Below are 17500 nucleotides of genomic sequence, written 5' to 3'. Positions count from 1 at the left end.
TGGATGTATAACATTCGCAGATTTTCGCCCGGCCTATGTTTAGTGAGGCGACCGGTCCTCCCTCCTTGGATGTATAACATTCGCATATTTTCGCCCGGCCGGTGGTTTAAGGAGGCGGCCGGTCCTCCCTCCTTGGATGTATAACATTCGCAGATTTTCGCCCGGCCGGTGGTTTAAGGAGGCGGCCGGTCCTCCCTCCTTGGATGTATAACATTCGCAGATTTTCGCCCGGCCTATGTTTAGTGAGGCGACCGGTCCTCCGTGGAGAGCGACCCGCAAGTGGGGAGGAACCGTCCACCCAACGCCGGCGCGAGCCGGGGCCGGTGGGGGCCCTACCAAGGCGGGTCTCATTGCCTGTCGGTCAGTTCGGGAGAAGGTGGGGGTACTCGGAGGCCCGCCGGGAGCAGACGGGGGTCCGGAAGGTGAGGGGGTGAAGGACGGCGGTCGGGAGCAGACGGCCGTCCCCGGGAGGGGGTGTTCGTTCACGTGCGGACGCCGGGAGCAGGCGGCCGTCACGCAATTCTGCCAACCGTTCCCACCGGCCTGTGTTTAAGGAGGCGGCCGGTCCTCCACGAGAAGAATTCTGCCAAACGTTCCACCGGCCTGTGTTTAAGGAGGCGGCCGGTCCTCCCCGTCGTTCCGCCGGCTTGTGTTTAAGGAGGCGGCCGGTCCTCCACGAGAAGAATTCTGCCAAACGTTCCACCGGCCTGTGTTTAAGGAGGCGGCCGGTCCTCCCCGTCGTTCCGCCGGCTTGTGTTTAAGGAGGCGGCCGGTCCTCCACTATTCCTTCCTTGGATGGAAAGCATGTAGCACTTTGAAAATTTTCGAGCACTGTGACACTTTGAAAATTTTCGAGAGTTTTTGTACTTAGAAAATTTTTCGCTCTTGCACTTCCAGAGTGCTTTGCGGTAGCTCCTAGGTTCGCTGTCCGAGCATGTGAACACTTTTTGGGGGGGAACACATCGCTAGAGACACCAGCCGCCTGGTTCTCGGGGCCAAAACTTGTGTTCCCCACACTCGTTCTGACTATATTTTGCGATTTGGGGGTAAAGGTAATGAGTACAGTGACTAGGGGGACCAACTCATCGTACTCTGGCGCACCAACAGACCAAAGCTGGTACTGCACTTACCCCTGGTACCCCAACGCCTGGTACCTGACGGGCGAGAGGCTGATTTTTCGCTATTTGCGGCCGACCGAGGGAACCAGACAAAGCGGACACTTTACGGCGCAAGAGCCGTTGGCACTTAGAAATTTTTCGACAAAGTTGGCGCGAGCTCCAGAAGGAGAGGCTGATTTTTCGCTATTTGTGGCCGACCGAGGGAACCAGGCAAAGCGGACACTTTACGGCGCAAGAGCCGTTGGCACTTAGAAATTTTTTGACAAAGTTGGCGCGAGCTCCAGAAGGAGAGGCTGATTTTTCGCTATTTGTGGCCGACCGAGGGAACCAGGCAAAGCGGACACTTTACGGCGCAAGAGCCGTTGGCACTTAGAAATTTTTTGACAAAGTTGGCGCGAGCTCCAGAAGGAGAGGCTGATTTTTCGCTATTTGTGGCCGACCGAGGGAACCAGGCAAAGCGGACACTTTACGGCGCAAGAGCCGTTGGCACTTAGAAAATATTCGCCAAAGTTGGCACGAGCTCCAGAAGGAGAGGCTGATTTTTCGCTATTTGTGGCCGACCGAGGGAACCAGACAAAGCGGACACATTACGGCGCAAGAGCCGTTGGCACTTAGAAAATATTCGCCAAAGTTGGCACGAGCTCCAGAAGGAGAGGCTGATTTTTCGCTATTTGTGGCCGACCGAGGGAACCAGACAAAGCGGACACTTTACGGCGCAAGAGCCGTTGGCACTTGCGCGAGCTCCAGAAGGAGAGGCTGATTTTTCGCTATTTGTGGCCGACCGAGGGAACCAGACAAAGCGGACACTTTACGGCGCAAGAGCCGTTGGCACTTAGAAAATATTCGCCAAAGTTGGCACGAGCTCCAGAAGGAGAGGCTGATTTTTCGCCGTTTGTGGCCGACCGAGGGAACCAGACAAAGCGGACACTTTACGGCGCAAGAGCCGTTGGCACTTAGGCGAGCTCCAGAAGGAGAGGCTGATTTTTCGCTATTTGTGGCCGACCGAGGGAACCAGGCAAAGCGGACACATTACGGCGCAAGAGCCGTTGGCACTTAGAAAATATTCGCCAAAGTTGGCACGAGCTCCAGAAGGAGAGGCTGATTTTTCGCTATTTGTGGCCGACCGAGGGAACCAGGCAAAGCGGACACTTTACGGCGCAAGAGCCGTTGGCACTTAGAAATTTTTTGACAAAGTTGGCGCGAGCTCCAGAAGGAGAGGCTGATTTTTCGCCGTTTGTGGCCGACCGAGGGAACCAGGCAAAGCGGACACATTACGGCGCAAGAGCCGTTGGCACTTAGGCGAGCTCCAGAAGGAGAGGCTGGTTTTTCGCTATTTGTGGCCGACCGAGGGAACCAGGCAAAGCGGACACATTACGGCGCAAGAGCCGTTGGCACTTAGGCGAGCTCCAGAAGGAGAGGCTGATTTTTCGCCGTTTGTGGCCGACCGAGGGAACCAGGCAAAGCGGACACATTACGGCGCAAGAGCCGTTGGCACTTAGGCGAGCTCCAGAAGGAGAGGCTGGTTTTTCGCTATTTGTGGCCGACCGAGGGAACCAGGCAAAGCGGACACATTACGGCGCAAGAGCCGTTGGCACTTAGGCGAGCTCCAGAAGGAGAGGCTGATTTTTCGCCGTTTGTGGCCGACCGAGGGAACCAGGCAAAGCGGACACATTACGGCGCAAGAGCCGTTGGCACTTAGGCGAGCTCCAGAAGGAGAGGCTGATTTTTCGCCGTTCGTGGCCGACCGAGGGAACCAGGCAAAGCGGACACATTACGGCGCAAGAGCCGTTGGCACTTAGAAAATATTCGCCAAAGTTGGCACGAGCTCCAGAATGAGAGGCTGATTTTTCGCCGTTTGTGGCCGACCGAGGGAACCAGGCAAAGCGGACACATTACGGCGCAAGAGCCGTTGGCACTTAGGCGAGCTCCAGAAGGAGAGGCTGATTTTTTCGCTATTTGTGGCCGACCGAGGGAACCAGGCAAAGCGGACACATTACGGCGCAAGAGCCGTTGGCACTTAGAAAATATTCGCCAAAGTTGGCACGAGCTCCAGAAGGAGAGGCTGATTTTTCGCTATTTGTGGCCGACCGAGGGAACCAGGCAAAGCGGACACTTTACGGCGCAAGAGCCGTTGGCACTTAGAAAATATTCGCCAAAGTTGGCACGAGCTCCAGAAGGAGAGGCTGATTTTTCGCCGTTTGTGGCCGACCGAGGGAACCAGACAAAGCGGACACATTACGGCGCAAGAGCCGTTGGCACTTAGGCGAGCTCCAGAAGGAGAGGCTGATTTTTCGCTATTTGTGGCCGACCGAGGGAACCAGGCAAAGCGGACACATTACGGCGCAAGAGCCGTTGGCACTTAGAAAATATTCGCCAAAGTTGGCACGAGCTCCAGAAGGAGAGGCTGATTTTTCGCTATTTGTGGCCGACCGAGGGAACCAGGCAAAGCGGACACTTTACGGCGCAAGAGCCGTTGGCACTTAGAAATTTTTTGACAAAGTTGGCGCGAGCTCCAGAAGGAGAGGCTGGTTTTTCGCTATTTGTGGCCGACCGAGGGAACCAGGCAAAGCGGACACATTACGGCGCAAGAGCCGTTGGCACTTAGGCGAGCTCCAGAAGGAGAGGCTGATTTTTCGCCGTTTGTGGCCGACCGAGGGAACCAGGCAAAGCGGACACATTACGGCGCAAGAGCCGTTGGCACTTAGGCGAGCTCCAGAAGGAGAGGCTGGTTTTTCGCTATTTGTGGCCGACCGAGGGAACCAGGCAAAGCGGACACATTACGGCGCAAGAGCCGTTGGCACTTAGGCGAGCTCCAGAAGGAGAGGCTGATTTTTCGCCGTTTGTGGCCGACCGAGGGAACCAGGCAAAGCGGACACATTACGGCGCAAGAGCCGTTGGCACTTAGGCGAGCTCCAGAAGGAGAGGCTGGTTTTTCGCTATTTGTGGCCGACCGAGGGAACCAGGCAAAGCGGACACATTACGGCGCAAGAGCCGTTGGCACTTAGGCGAGCTCCAGAAGGAGAGGCTGATTTTTCGCCGTTTGTGGCCGACCGAGGGAACCAGGCAAAGCGGACACATTACGGCGCAAGAGCCGTTGGCACTTAGGCGAGCTCCAGAAGGAGAGGCTGGTTTTTCGCTATTTGTGGCCGACCGAGGGAACCAGGCAAAGCGGACACATTACGGCGCAAGAGCCGTTGGCACTTAGGCGAGCTCCAGAAGGAGAGGCTGATTTTTCGCCGTTTGTGGCCGACCGAGGGAACCAGGCAAAGCGGACACATTACGGCGCAAGAGCCGTTGGCACTTAGGCGAGCTCCAGAAGGAGAGGCTGGTTTTTCGCTATTTGTGGCCGACCGAGGGAACCAGGCAAAGCGGACACATTACGGCGCAAGAGCCGTTGGCACTTAGGCGAGCTCCAGAAGGAGAGGCTGATTTTTCGCCGTTTGTGGCCGACCGAGGGAACCAGGCAAAGCGGACACATTACGGCGCAAGAGCCGTTGGCACTTAGGCGAGCTCCAGAAGGAGAGGCTGGTTTTTCGCTATTTGTGGCCGACCGAGGGAACCAGGCAAAGCGGACACATTACGGCGCAAGAGCCGTTGGCACTTAGGCGAGCTCCAGAAGGAGAGGCTGATTTTTCGCCGTTTGTGGCCGACCGAGGGAACCAGGCAAAGCGGACACATTACGGCGCAAGAGCCGTTGGCACTTAGGCGAGCTCCAGAAGGAGAGGCTGATTTTTCGCCGTTCGTGGCCGACCGAGGGAACCAGGCAAAGCGGACACATTACGGCGCAAGAGCCGTTGGCACTTAGAAAATATTCGCCAAAGTTGGCACGAGCTCCAGAATGAGAGGCTGATTTTTCGCCGTTTGTGGCCGACCGAGGGAACCAGGCAAAGCGGACACATTACGGCGCAAGAGCCGTTGGCACTTAGGCGAGCTCCAGAAGGAGAGGCTGATTTTTTCGCTATTTGTGGCCGACCGAGGGAACCAGGCAAAGCGGACACATTACGGCGCAAGAGCCGTTGGCACTTAGAAAATATTCGCCAAAGTTGGCACGAGCTCCAGAATGAGAGGCTGATTTTTCGCCGTTTGTGGCCGACCGAGGGAACCAGACAAAGCGGACACATTACGGCGCAAGAGCCGTTGGCACTTAGGCGAGCTCCAGAAGGAGAGGCTGATTTTTCGCTATTTGTGGCCGACCGAGGGAACCAGGCAAAGCGGACACTTTACGGCGCAAGAGCCGTTGGCACTTAGAAAATATTCGCCAAAGTTGGCACGAGCTCCAGAAGGAGAGGCTGATTTTTCGCCGTTTGTGGCCGACCGAGGGAACCAGACAAAGCGGACACATTACGGCGCAAGAGCCGTTGGCACTTAGGCGAGCTCCAGAAGGAGAGGCTGATTTTTCGCTATTTGTGGCCGACCGAGGGAACCAGGCAAAGCGGACACTTTACGGCGCAAGAGCCGTTGGCACTTAGAAAATATTCGCCAAAGTTGGCACGAGCTCCAGAAGGAGAGGCTGATTTTTCGCTATTTGTGGCCGACCGAGGGAACCAGGCAAAGCGGACACTTTACGGCGCAAGAGCCGTTGGCACTTAGAAATTTTTTGACAAAGTTGGCGCGAGCTCCAGAAGGAGAGGCTGGTTTTTCGCTATTTGTGGCCGACCGAGGGAACCAGGCAAAGCGGACACATTACGGCGCAAGAGCCGTTGGCACTTAGGCGAGCTCCAGAAGGAGAGGCTGATTTTTCGCCGTTTGTGGCCGACCGAGGGAACCAGGCAAAGCGGACACATTACGGCGCAAGAGCCGTTGGCACTTAGGCGAGCTCCAGAAGGAGAGGCTGGTTTTTCGCTATTTGTGGCCGACCGAGGGAACCAGGCAAAGCGGACACATTACGGCGCAAGAGCCGTTGGCACTTAGGCGAGCTCCAGAAGGAGAGGCTGATTTTTCGCCGTTTGTGGCCGACCGAGGGAACCAGGCAAAGCGGACACATTACGGCGCAAGAGCCGTTGGCACTTAGGCGAGCTCCAGAAGGAGAGGCTGATTTTTCGCCGTTCGTGGCCGACCGAGGGAACCAGGCAAAGCGGACACATTACGGCGCAAGAGCCGTTGGCACTTAGAAAATATTCGCCAAAGTTGGCACGAGCTCCAGAATGAGAGGCTGATTTTTCGCCGTTTGTGGCCGACCGAGGGAACCAGGCAAAGCGGACACATTACGGCGCAAGAGCCGTTGGCACTTAGGCGAGCTCCAGAAGGAGAGGCTGATTTTTTCGCTATTTGTGGCCGACCGAGGGAACCAGGCAAAGCGGACACATTACGGCGCAAGAGCCGTTGGCACTTAGAAAATATTCGCCAAAGTTGGCACGAGCTCCAGAATGAGAGGCTGATTTTTCGCCGTTTGTGGCCGACCGAGGGAACCAGACAAAGCGGACACATTACGGCGCAAGAGCCGTTGGCACTTAGGCGAGCTCCAGAAGGAGAGGCTGATTTTTCGCTATTTGTGGCCGACCGAGGGAACCAGGCAAAGCGGACACTTTACGGCGCAAGAGCCGTTGGCACTTAGAAAATATTCGCCAAAGTTGGCACGAGCTCCAGAAGGAGAGGCTGATTTTTCGCCGTTTGTGGCCGACCGAGGGAACCAGACAAAGCGGACACATTACGGCGCAAGAGCCGTTGGCACTTAGGCGAGCTCCAGAAGGAGAGGCTGATTTTTCGCTATTTGTGGCCGACCGAGGGAACCAGGCAAAGCGGACACTTTACGGCGCAAGAGCCGTTGGCACTTAGAAAATATTCGCCAAAGTTGGCACGAGCTCCAGAAGGAGAGGCTGATTTTTCGCTATTTGTGGCCGACCGAGGGAACCAGGCAAAGCGGACACTTTACGGCGCAAGAGCCGTTGGCACTTAGAAATTTTTTGACAAAGTTGGCGCGAGCTCCAGAAGGAGAGGCTGGTTTTTCGCTATTTGTGGCCGACCGAGGGAACCAGGCAAAGCGGACACATTACGGCGCAAGAGCCGTTGGCACTTAGGCGAGCTCCAGAAGGAGAGGCTGATTTTTCGCCGTTTGTGGCCGACCGAGGGAACCAGGCAAAGCGGACACATTACGGCGCAAGAGCCGTTGGCACTTAGGCGAGCTCCAGAAGGAGAGGCTGGTTTTTCGCTATTTGTGGCCGACCGAGGGAACCAGGCAAAGCGGACACATTACGGCGCAAGAGCCGTTGGCACTTAGGCGAGCTCCAGAAGGAGAGGCTGATTTTTCGCCGTTTGTGGCCGACCGAGGGAACCAGGCAAAGCGGACACATTACGGCGCAAGAGCCGTTGGCACTTAGGCGAGCTCCAGAAGGAGAGGCTGATTTTTCGCCGTTCGTGGCCGACCGAGGGAACCAGGCAAAGCGGACACATTACGGCGCAAGAGCCGTTGGCACTTAGAAAATATTCGCCAAAGTTGGCACGAGCTCCAGAATGAGAGGCTGATTTTTCGCCGTTTGTGGCCGACCGAGGGAACCAGGCAAAGCGGACACATTACGGCGCAAGAGCCGTTGGCACTTAGGCGAGCTCCAGAAGGAGAGGCTGATTTTTTCGCTATTTGTGGCCGACCGAGGGAACCAGGCAAAGCGGACACATTACGGCGCAAGAGCCGTTGGCACTTAGAAAATATTCGCCAAAGTTGGCACGAGCTCCAGAATGAGAGGCTGATTTTTCGCCGTTTGTGGCCGACCGAGGGAACCAGACAAAGCGGACACATTACGGCGCAAGAGCCGTTGGCACTTAGGCGAGCTCCAGAAGGAGAGGCTGATTTTTCGCTATTTGTGGCCGACCGAGGGAACCAGGCAAAGCGGACACTTTACGGCGCAAGAGCCGTTGGCACTTAGAAAATATTCGCCAAAGTTGGCACGAGCTCCAGAAGGAGAGGCTGATTTTTCGCCGTTTGTGGCCGACCGAGGGAACCAGACAAAGCGGACACATTACGGCGCAAGAGCCGTTGGCACTTAGGCGAGCTCCAGAAGGAGAGGCTGATTTTTCGCTATTTGTGGCCGACCGAGGGAACCAGGCAAAGCGGACACTTTACGGCGCAAGAGCCGTTGGCACTTAGAAAATATTCTGAAATTCTCACCGACCTCCGTGGTGGAGAGGCCGAATTTTCGACATTCGTGGCCGACCGGGGAACCGTCGCCACTCGGACAACTTGTGCGGCAGCCCTCGGTGATTTTAGGACCGCTTTTTCACCCTCGCTGTCCGACCGGAGAACCGTCGTAGCTCGGACAGTTCGTGTGCCAGCATCCGCTGGCACTTAGAAAATTTTAAAAAAGAAAAAAATAGTCTTCTGCATATACGTTCTGACTATATTTTGCGATTAGGGGGTAAAGGTAATGAGTACAGTGACTAGGGGGACCAACTCATCGTACTCTGGCGCACCAACACGCCAAGGTTGGTACTGCACTTAGGCTGATTTTTGCGCTATTCGCGGCCGACCGGGGAACCAGCGCGGAGCGGACACATTACGGCGAATGAGCCGTTGGCACTTAGAAAATTTTTGAGCTTTTTTCGAACTTCCGTGAGGCTGATTTTGCGCTATTCGCGGCCGACCGGGGAACCAGCGCGGAGCGGACACATTACGGCGAATGAGCCGTTGGCACTTAGAAAATTTTTGAGCTTTTTTCGAACTTCCGTGAGGCTGATTTTGCGCTATTCGCGGCCGACCGGGGAACCAGCGCGGAGCGGACACATTACGGCGAATGAGCCGTTGGCACTTAGAAAATTTTTGAGCTTTTTTCGGACTTCCGTGTGGAGCTTTGGGGCCGTTCCGCCTAACTTTTTATGCCCGATTAGGCTTCCAGGGAGGCGGCTAAGCATTATTGACCAATCATGGAGCTTTTTTCGGACTTCCGTGTGGAGCTTTGGGGCCGTTCCGCCTAACTTTTTATGCCCGATTAGGCTTCCAGGGAGGCGGCTAAGCATTATTGACCAATCATGGAGCTTTTTTGGGACTTCCGTGTGGAGCTTTGGGGCCGTTCCGCCTAACTTTTTATGCCCGATTAGGCTTCCAGGGAGGCGGCTAAGCATTATTGACCAATCATGGAGCTTTTTTGGGACTTCCGTGTGGAGCTTTGGAGCCGTTCCGCCTAACTTTTTATGCCCGATTAGGCTTCCAGGGAGGCGGCTAAGCATTATTGACCAATCATGGAGCTTTTTTGGGACTTCCGTGTGGAGCTTTGGGGCCGTTCCGCCTAGCTTTTTATGCCCGATTAGGCTTCCAGGGAGGCGGCTAAGCATTATTGACCAATCATGGAGCTTTTTTGGGACTTCCGTGTGGAGCTTTGGGGCCGTTCCGCCTAGCTTTTTATGCCCGATTAGGCTTCCAGGGAGGCGGCTAAGCATTATTGACCAATCATGGAGCTTTTTTGGGACTTCCGTGTGGAGCTTTGGGGCCGTTCCGCCTAGCTTTTTATGCCCGATTAGGCTTCCAGGGAGGCGGCTAAGCATTATTGACCAATCATGGAGCTTTTTTGGGACTTCCGTGTGGAGCTTTGGGGCCGTTCCGCCTAGCTTTTTATGCCCGATTAGGCTTCCAGGGAGGCGGCTAAGCATTATTGACCAATCATGGAGCTTTTTTGGGACTTCCGTGTGGAGCTTTGGGGCCGTTCCGCCTAGCTTTTTATGCCCGATTAGGCTTCCAGGGAGGCGGCTAAGCATTATTGACCAATCATGGAGCTTTTTTGGGACTTCCGTGTGGAGCTTTGGGGCCGTTCCGCCTAGCTTTTTATGCCCGATTAGGCTTCCAGGGAGGCGGCTAAGCATTATTGACCAATCATGGAGCTTTTTTGGGACTTCCGTGTGGAGCTTTGGAGCCGTTCCGCCTAACTTTTTATGCCCGATTAGGCTTCCAGGGAGGCGGCTAAGCATTATTGACCAATCATGGAGCTTTTTTGGGACTTCCGTGTGGAGCTTTGGGGCCGTTCCGCCTAGCTTTTTATGCCCGATTAGGCTTCCAGGGAGGCGGCTAAGCATTATTGACCAATCATGGAGCTTTTTTGGGACTTCCGTGTGGAGCTTTGGGGCCGTTCCGCCTAGCTTTTTATGCCCGATTAGGCTTCCAGGGAGGCGGCTAAGCATTATTGACCAATCATGGAGCTTTTTTGGGACTTCCGTGTGGAGCTTTGGAGCCGTTCCGCCTAGCTTTTTATGCCCGATTAGGCTTCCAGGGAGGCGGCTAAGCATTATTGACCAATCATGGAGCTTTTTTGGGACTTCCGTGTGGAGCTTTGGGGCCGTTCCGCCTAGCTTTTTATGCCCGATTAGGCTTCCAGGGAGGCGGCTAAGCATTATTGACCAATCATGGAGCTTTTTTGGGACTTCCGTGTGGAGCTTTGGGGCCGTTCCGCCTAGCTTTTTATGCCCGATTAGGCTTCCAGGGAGGCGGCTAAGCATTATTGACCAATCATGGAGCTTTTTTGGGACTTCCGTGTGGAGCTTTGGGGCCGTTCCGCCTAGCTTTTTATGCCCGATTAGGCTTCCAGGGAGGCGGCTAAGCATTATTGACCAATCATGGAGCTTTTTTGGGACTTCCGTGTGGAGCTTTGGGGCCGTTCCGCCTAGCTTTTTATGCCCGATTAGGCTTCCAGGGAGGCGGCTAAGCATTATTGACCAATCATGGAGCTTTTTTGGGACTTCCGTGTGGAGCTTTGGGGCCGTTCCGCCTAGCTTTTTATGCCCGATTAGGCTTCCAGGGAGGCGGCTAAGCATTATTGACCAATCATGGAGCTTTTTTGGGACTTCCGTGTGGAGCTTTGGGGCCGTTCCGCCTAGCTTTTTATGCCCGATTAGGCTTCCAGGGAGGCGGCTAAGCATTATTGACCAATCATGGAGCTTTTTTGGGACTTCCAGCCGGTGCTTTGGGGCCGTTCCGCCTAGCTTTTTATGCCCGATTAGGCTTCCAGGGAGGCGGCTAAGCATTATTGACCAATCATGGAGCTTTTTTGGGACTTCCGTGTGGAGCTTTGGGGCCGTTCCGCCTAGCTTTTTATGCCCGATTAGGCTTCCAGGGAGGCGGCTAAGCATTATTGACCAATCATGGAGCTTTTTTGGGACTTCCGTGTGGAGCTTTGGGGCCGTTCCGCCTAGCTTTTTATGCCCGATTAGGCTTCCAGGGAGGCGGCTAAGCATTATTGACCAATCATGGAGCTTTTTTGGGACTTCCAGCCGGTGCTTTGGGGGCCTTCCCCCTCACTTTCTACGCCCGATTGGGCTTCCAGGGACGCGGCTAAGCATTTTTAACAGAAATGGAGCTTTTTGCGGAGCTCCAGCCGGTGCCACCGGCAGGCCGTGCACGCGGACGAGATGACCGAAAGAAGCTCCAGGAGAGCGGATGGACGCTTTTTAAGCACCGAGGCGGAGATCGCGGAGCTTTAATAGACTTCCAGCGGGCCCAAAGCGGCCAGGCAGACGGCGCAGCGCGACCTGGTACCTCGCACGGGACGCATCGCCCCCCCCGCGCACAGTTCCAGGGGGCCGGGATGACGTTTCAAAGCTGCCGCTGCAGCTGCGGCGGGGAGTGGCCTCCCTCCGGTGGACACGACGAGTAAATGACACCGGCCGCTGACGCAAACCCACGCCGGACAGGAGAGCTCAAAAGCCGGGTAACATTTCAAGGAAGACCCCCCCTGCGCAGACCTCCACTAGGCCGGGATGACTGTTCAGCTGTGGCGGGGAGTGGCCTCCCTCCGGTCGGCACGACGAGTAAATGACACCGGCCGCTGACGCAAACCCACGCCGGACAGGAGAGCTCAAAAGCCGGGTAACATTTCAAGGAAGACCCCCCCTGCGCAGACCTCCACTAGGCCGGGATGACTGTTCAGCTGTGGCGGGGAGTGGCCTCCCTCCGGTCGGCACGACGAGTAAATGACACCGGCCGCTGACGCAAACCCACGCCGGACAGGAGAGCTCAAAAGCCGGGTAACATTTCAAGGAAGACCCCCCCTGCGCAGACCTCCACTAGGCCGGGATGACTGTTCAGCTGTGGCGGGGAGTGGCCTCCCTCCGGTCGGCACGACGAGTAAATGACACCGGCCGCTGACGCAAACCCACGCCGGACAGGAGAGCTCAAAAGCCGGGTAACATTTCAAGGAAGACCCCCCCTGCGCAGACCTCCACTAGGCCGGGATGACTGTTCAGCTGCGGCGGGGAGTGGCCTCCCTCCGGTCGGCACGACGAGTAAATGACACCGGCCGCTGACGCAAACCCACGCCGGACAGGAGAGCTCAAAAGCCGGGTAACATTTCAAGGAAGACCCCCCCTGCGCAGACCTCCACTAGGCCGGGATGACTGTTCAGCTGTGGCGGGGAGTGGCCTCCCTCCGGTCGGCACGACGAGTAAATGACACCGGCCGCTGACGCAAACCCACGCCGGACAGGAGAGCTCAAAAGCCGGGTAACATTTCAAGGAAGACCCCCCCTGCGCAGACCTCCACTAGGCCGGGATGACTGTTCAGCTGCGGCGGGGAGTGGCCTCCCTCCGGTCGGCACGACGAGTAAAGCTATTTAGGAAAATCTGAGATAAATATCACTTGCATAATAATTTGGAACACGGTCCCGTGTTCCAAATTATTATGCAAAATGTATTTAGACACCAGCAATCGCACTTAGATTTGTTTCTTTTTTCTTTCTTTTAGCTTCCATAATGTTACCGGGCGCTGACGCAAACCCACGCCCGGCAGGAGAGCTCAAAAGCCGGGTAACATTTCAAGGAAGCTATTTAGGAAAATCTGAGATAAATATCCTTTGCATAATAATTTGGAACACGGTCCCGTGTTCCAAATTATTATGCAAAATGTATTTAAGTGTCATAAAGATTACATTTTTTGTTTTTCAAGTACTGAAATCACCCTCAGTCATGGTACAGTCCATGGTAGTCTGCCAGGTGAGCGCAATTGTAGTAATTAACAAGTCTATTTAAGTTCCGCGTTTTTAAGCGTTCGGCCATTTCGTTCAACCATGGGGAGGAAAAAGGATCTCTCTGCTGTCGAGAAGCGTGAAATCGTTCGATGCCTTGGACAAGGTATGCAGACATTCGATATTGCACGAAAGCTTAAGCGCGACCATCGAACTTTGAAGAAATTCGTCGCTGATTCGGAGCAAACGCGCGTTCGTGCAGACAAAGGCACGACAAGGAAGGTTTCTGCAAGACAAACAAATCGAATCAAGAGGGCGGCTGCAAGCATGCCACTAAAGACGAGCAAACAAATATTCGACGCTGCTGGTGCCAGTGAAGTCCCACGAACGACGAGGTGCAGGATCCTCCAGAGGCTTGCAGTTGTGCGGAAACCCTCCATTCGGCCACCCCTGAACAACGCGAACAAGCAGAAACGGCTGCAGTGGGCCCAGACTTACATGAAGACAAATTTTCAGACAGTCCTGTTCACCGACGAGTGCCGTGCCACCTTGGATGGGCCAGGTAGGGTTTTTTAAGTTTTTCCTTGCACTTTTGAGAGCTCAGGGGATGCTTTGAGAATAATTGTCAATTTCTGTCAATGTGAAGCCCTTTGAGACTGCTTGTGATTTAGGGCTATACAAATAAACTTGATTTGACTTGACTTTACAGATGGATGGAGTCGTGGATGGTTGGTGGACGGCCACGATAGCCCAACAAGGCTGCGGCGTCAGCAGGGAGGTGGCGGAGTGATGTTTTGGGCCGGAATCATGGGGAGAGAGCTGCTTGGCCCCTTTAGGGTCCCTGAAGGCGTCAAAATTACGTCTGTTAACTACGTGGAATTTCTGACTCAACACTTCTGTCCATGGTACAACAGGAAGAACCGTGCTTTCCGTCAAAAGATCATCTTCATGCATGACAATGCACCGTCTCATGCTGCAAGAAATACGTCAACGTCTTTGGCATCTATGGGAATAAAGGGAGAGAAACTGATGGTGTGGCCCCCATGCTCCCCTGACCTCAATCCTATTGAAAACTTGTGGAGCATCGTCAAGCAGAAAATCTACGAAGGTGGGAGGCAGTTCAATTCCAAAGAGCAGCTCTGGCAGGCTATTCTTAGATCCTGCCAAGAAATTCAACCAGAAACTGTACAAAAACTCACAAGTTCAGTGGATGGAAGAATCGTGAAGCTGCTGTTGAACAAAGGGTCCTATGTTAAAATGTAACTTTGTTTTTTATTGAAATAAAGGGTCCTATGTTAAAATGTAACTTGTTTGTCTTTTCTTTGAAATAGCTTTTGATTTCAGTAAATATGACCTCCTAATGCTGTAAATTCTTAAGATGGGCATTTCAGTTCATAAAAACCTATAAAATGTTATAAAACTCTGTTGTGCGTAATAATGTGGAACAGTGCATTTTAAGTTTTTTATTTTTTAAAAATTCTGTGATCATTCGGAGGTTTGTTCAATAAAATTAGAATTCATCAAAATAATGGTTGATGACTTGAAAATTATGCTGACTCATTTTGCATCGACTATTTAGGAAAATCTGAGATAAATGTCACTTGCATAATAATTTGGAACACGGTGTAAGTGCGATTGCTGGTGTATTTACTCGTCGTGTCCACCGGAGGACGGCAAATCCCCGCCGCAGCTGCAGCGGCAGCGCTTAAATGTCTTCCCGGCCGCCTGGAACTCTGCACGGGGCGTGTTTCGTCCCGCGCAGCGGTACCAGATCGCGCTGCGCCGTCAGCCGAGCCGCGCGCGGTCCGCTGGAAGTCTACACTGTGTTCCAAATTATTATGCAAATTGTATTTATGTGTCATAAAGATTACATTTTTTGTTTTTCAATTAAACTCATGGATGGTATTACGTGTCAGGGCTCTTTGGATCACTGAGATCAATCTCAGACACCGGGGATCATTACCGGCCAGTTGAGCCCAAATTAAGGAAAAACTACTTAAGAATGGTGTTCCACATTATTAAGCAGATAATTTGAAGTTCGCTTTGAGCAGTGGCGGACGCCAACCCACGACCGGTGGGAGAGCTCGGAGGGCGGATGGGCTTTCAAGGAAGCCCCCCAGGCCGGTCCCACTCGCACTTAGAATTTTTTTTTTTTTTGGCTTCCATAATGTACCGGGCGCGGACGCGAAACCCACGCCGGGCAGGAGAGCTCGAAAGGCGGCTAAGCATTCAAGGAAGCACCGTCTGGAGCTTCAGAGCCGTTCCGCCTGACTTTTAACGTAGAGTACCGGGCGCAAACCACTAACTCAAGCCCGGCATGGCAGCTCGAAAGGCGGCTAAGCATTCAAGGAAGCACCGTCTGGAGCTTCAGAGCCGTTCCGCCTGACTTTTAACGTAGAGTACCGGGCGCAAACCACTAACTCAAGCCCGGCATGGCAGCTCGAAAGGCGGCTAAGCATTCAAGGAAGCACCGTCTGGAGCTTCAGAGCCGTTCCGCCTGACTTTTAACGTAGAGTACCGGGCGCAAACCACTAACTCAAGCCCGGCATGGCAGCTCGAAAGGCGGCTAAGCATTCAAGGAAGCACCGTCTGGAGCTTCAGAGCCGTTCCGCCTGACTTTTAACGTAGAGTACCGGGCGCAAACCACTAACTCAAGCCCGGCATGGCAGCTCGAAAGGCGGCTAAGCATTCAAGGAAGCACCGTCTGGAGCTTCAGAGCCGTTCCGCCTGACTTTTAACGTAGAGTACCGGGCGCAAACCACTAACTCAAGCCCGGCATGGCAGCTCGAAAGGCGGCTAAGCATTCAAGGAAGCACCGTCTGGAGCTTCAGAGCCGTTCCGCCTGACTTTTAACGTAGAGTACCGGGCGCAAACCACTAACTCAAGCCCGGCATGGCAGCTCGAAAGGCGGCTAAGCATTCAAGGAAGCACCGTCTGGAGCTTCAGAGCCGTTCCGCCTGACTTTTAACGTAGAGTACCGGGCGCAAACCACTAACTCAAGCCCGGCATGGCAGCTCGAAAGGCGGCTAAGCATTCAAGGAAGCACCGTCTGGAGCTTCAGAGCCGTTCCGCCTGACTTTTAACGTAGAGTACCGGGCGCAAACCACTAACTCAAGCCCGGCATGGCAGCTCGAAAGGCGGCTAAGCATTCAAGGAAGCACCGTCTGGAGCTTCAGAGCCGTTCCGCCTGACTTTTAACGTAGAGTACCGGGCGCAAACCACTAACTCAAGCCCGGCATGGCAGCTCGAAAGGCGGCTAAGCATTCAAGGAAGCACCGTCTGGAGCTTCAGAGCCGTTCCGCCTGACTTTTAACGTAGAGTACCGGGCGCAAACCACTAACTCAAGCCCGGCATGGCAGCTCGAAAGGCGGCTAAGCATTCAAGGAAGCACCGTCTGGAGCTTCAGAGCCGTTCCGCCTGACTTTTAACGTAGAGTACCGGGCGCAAACCACTAACTCAAGCCCGGCATGGCAGCTCGAAAGGCGGCTAAGCATTCAAGGAAGCACCGTCTGGAGCTTCAGAGCCGTTCCGCCTGACTTTTAACGTAGAGTACCGGGCGCAAACCACTAACTCAAGCCCGGCATGGCAGCTCGAAAGGCGGCTAAGCATTCAAGGAAGCACCGTCTGGAGCTTCAGAGCCGTTCCGCCTGACTTTTAACGTAGAGTACCGGGCGCAAACCACTAACTCAAGCCCGGCATGGCAGCTCGAAAGGCGGCTAAGCATTCAAGGAAGCACCGTCTGGAGCTTCAGAGCCGTTCCGCCTGACTTTTAACGTAGAGTACCGGGCGCAAACCACTAACTCAAGCCCGGCATGGCAGCTCGAAAGGCGGCTAAGCATTCAAGGAAGCACCGTCTGGAGCTTCAGAGCCGTTCCGCCTGACTTTTAACGTAGAGTACCGGGCGCAAACCACTAACTCAAGCCCGGCATGGCAGCTCGAAAGGCGGCTAAGCATTCAAGGAAGCGACGCCGGCCGGTCCGCGGGCCAAATAGGGTCCAGTAAAGTACCGGGCGCGGCCACTAACGCCTTGTGGCGGTCGCCTTGTGGCGGTCGGGGGGTGGCGGTCGGGGCTGGCGCTTGGGGCCGGTGGCGGTCGCCTTGTGGCGGTCGCCTTGTGGCGGTCGGGGGGTGGCGGTCGGGGCTGGCGCTTGGGGCCAGTGGCGGTCGCCTTGTGGCGGTCGCCTTGTGGCGGTCGCCTTGTGGCGGTCGCCTTGTGGCGGTCGCCTTGTGGCGGTCGCCTTGTGGCGGTCGGGGGGTGGCGGTCGGGGCTGGCGCTTGGGGCCAGTGGCGGTCGCCTTGTGGCGGTCGCCTTGTGGCGGTCGCCTTGTGGCGGTCGCCTTGTGGCGGTCGCCTTGTGGCGGTCGGGGGGTGGCGGTCGGGGCTGGCGCTTGGGGCCGGTGGCGGTCGCCTTGTGGCGGTCGCCTTGTGGCGGTCGCCTTGTGGCGGTCGCCTTGTGGCGGTCGCCTTGTGGCGGTCGGGGGGTGGCGGTCGGGGCTGGCGCTTGGG

The sequence above is a fragment of the Syngnathus typhle genome, unplaced genomic scaffold, assembly GCF_033458585.1.
Source record: "Syngnathus typhle isolate RoL2023-S1 ecotype Sweden unplaced genomic scaffold, RoL_Styp_1.0 HiC_scaffold_140, whole genome shotgun sequence".
NCBI classification, from domain to species: Eukaryota; Metazoa; Chordata; class Actinopteri; order Syngnathiformes; family Syngnathidae; genus Syngnathus; species Syngnathus typhle.
The sequence above is the reverse complement of the archived record's forward strand: the minus strand, read 5'-3'. Positions refer to the sequence as shown.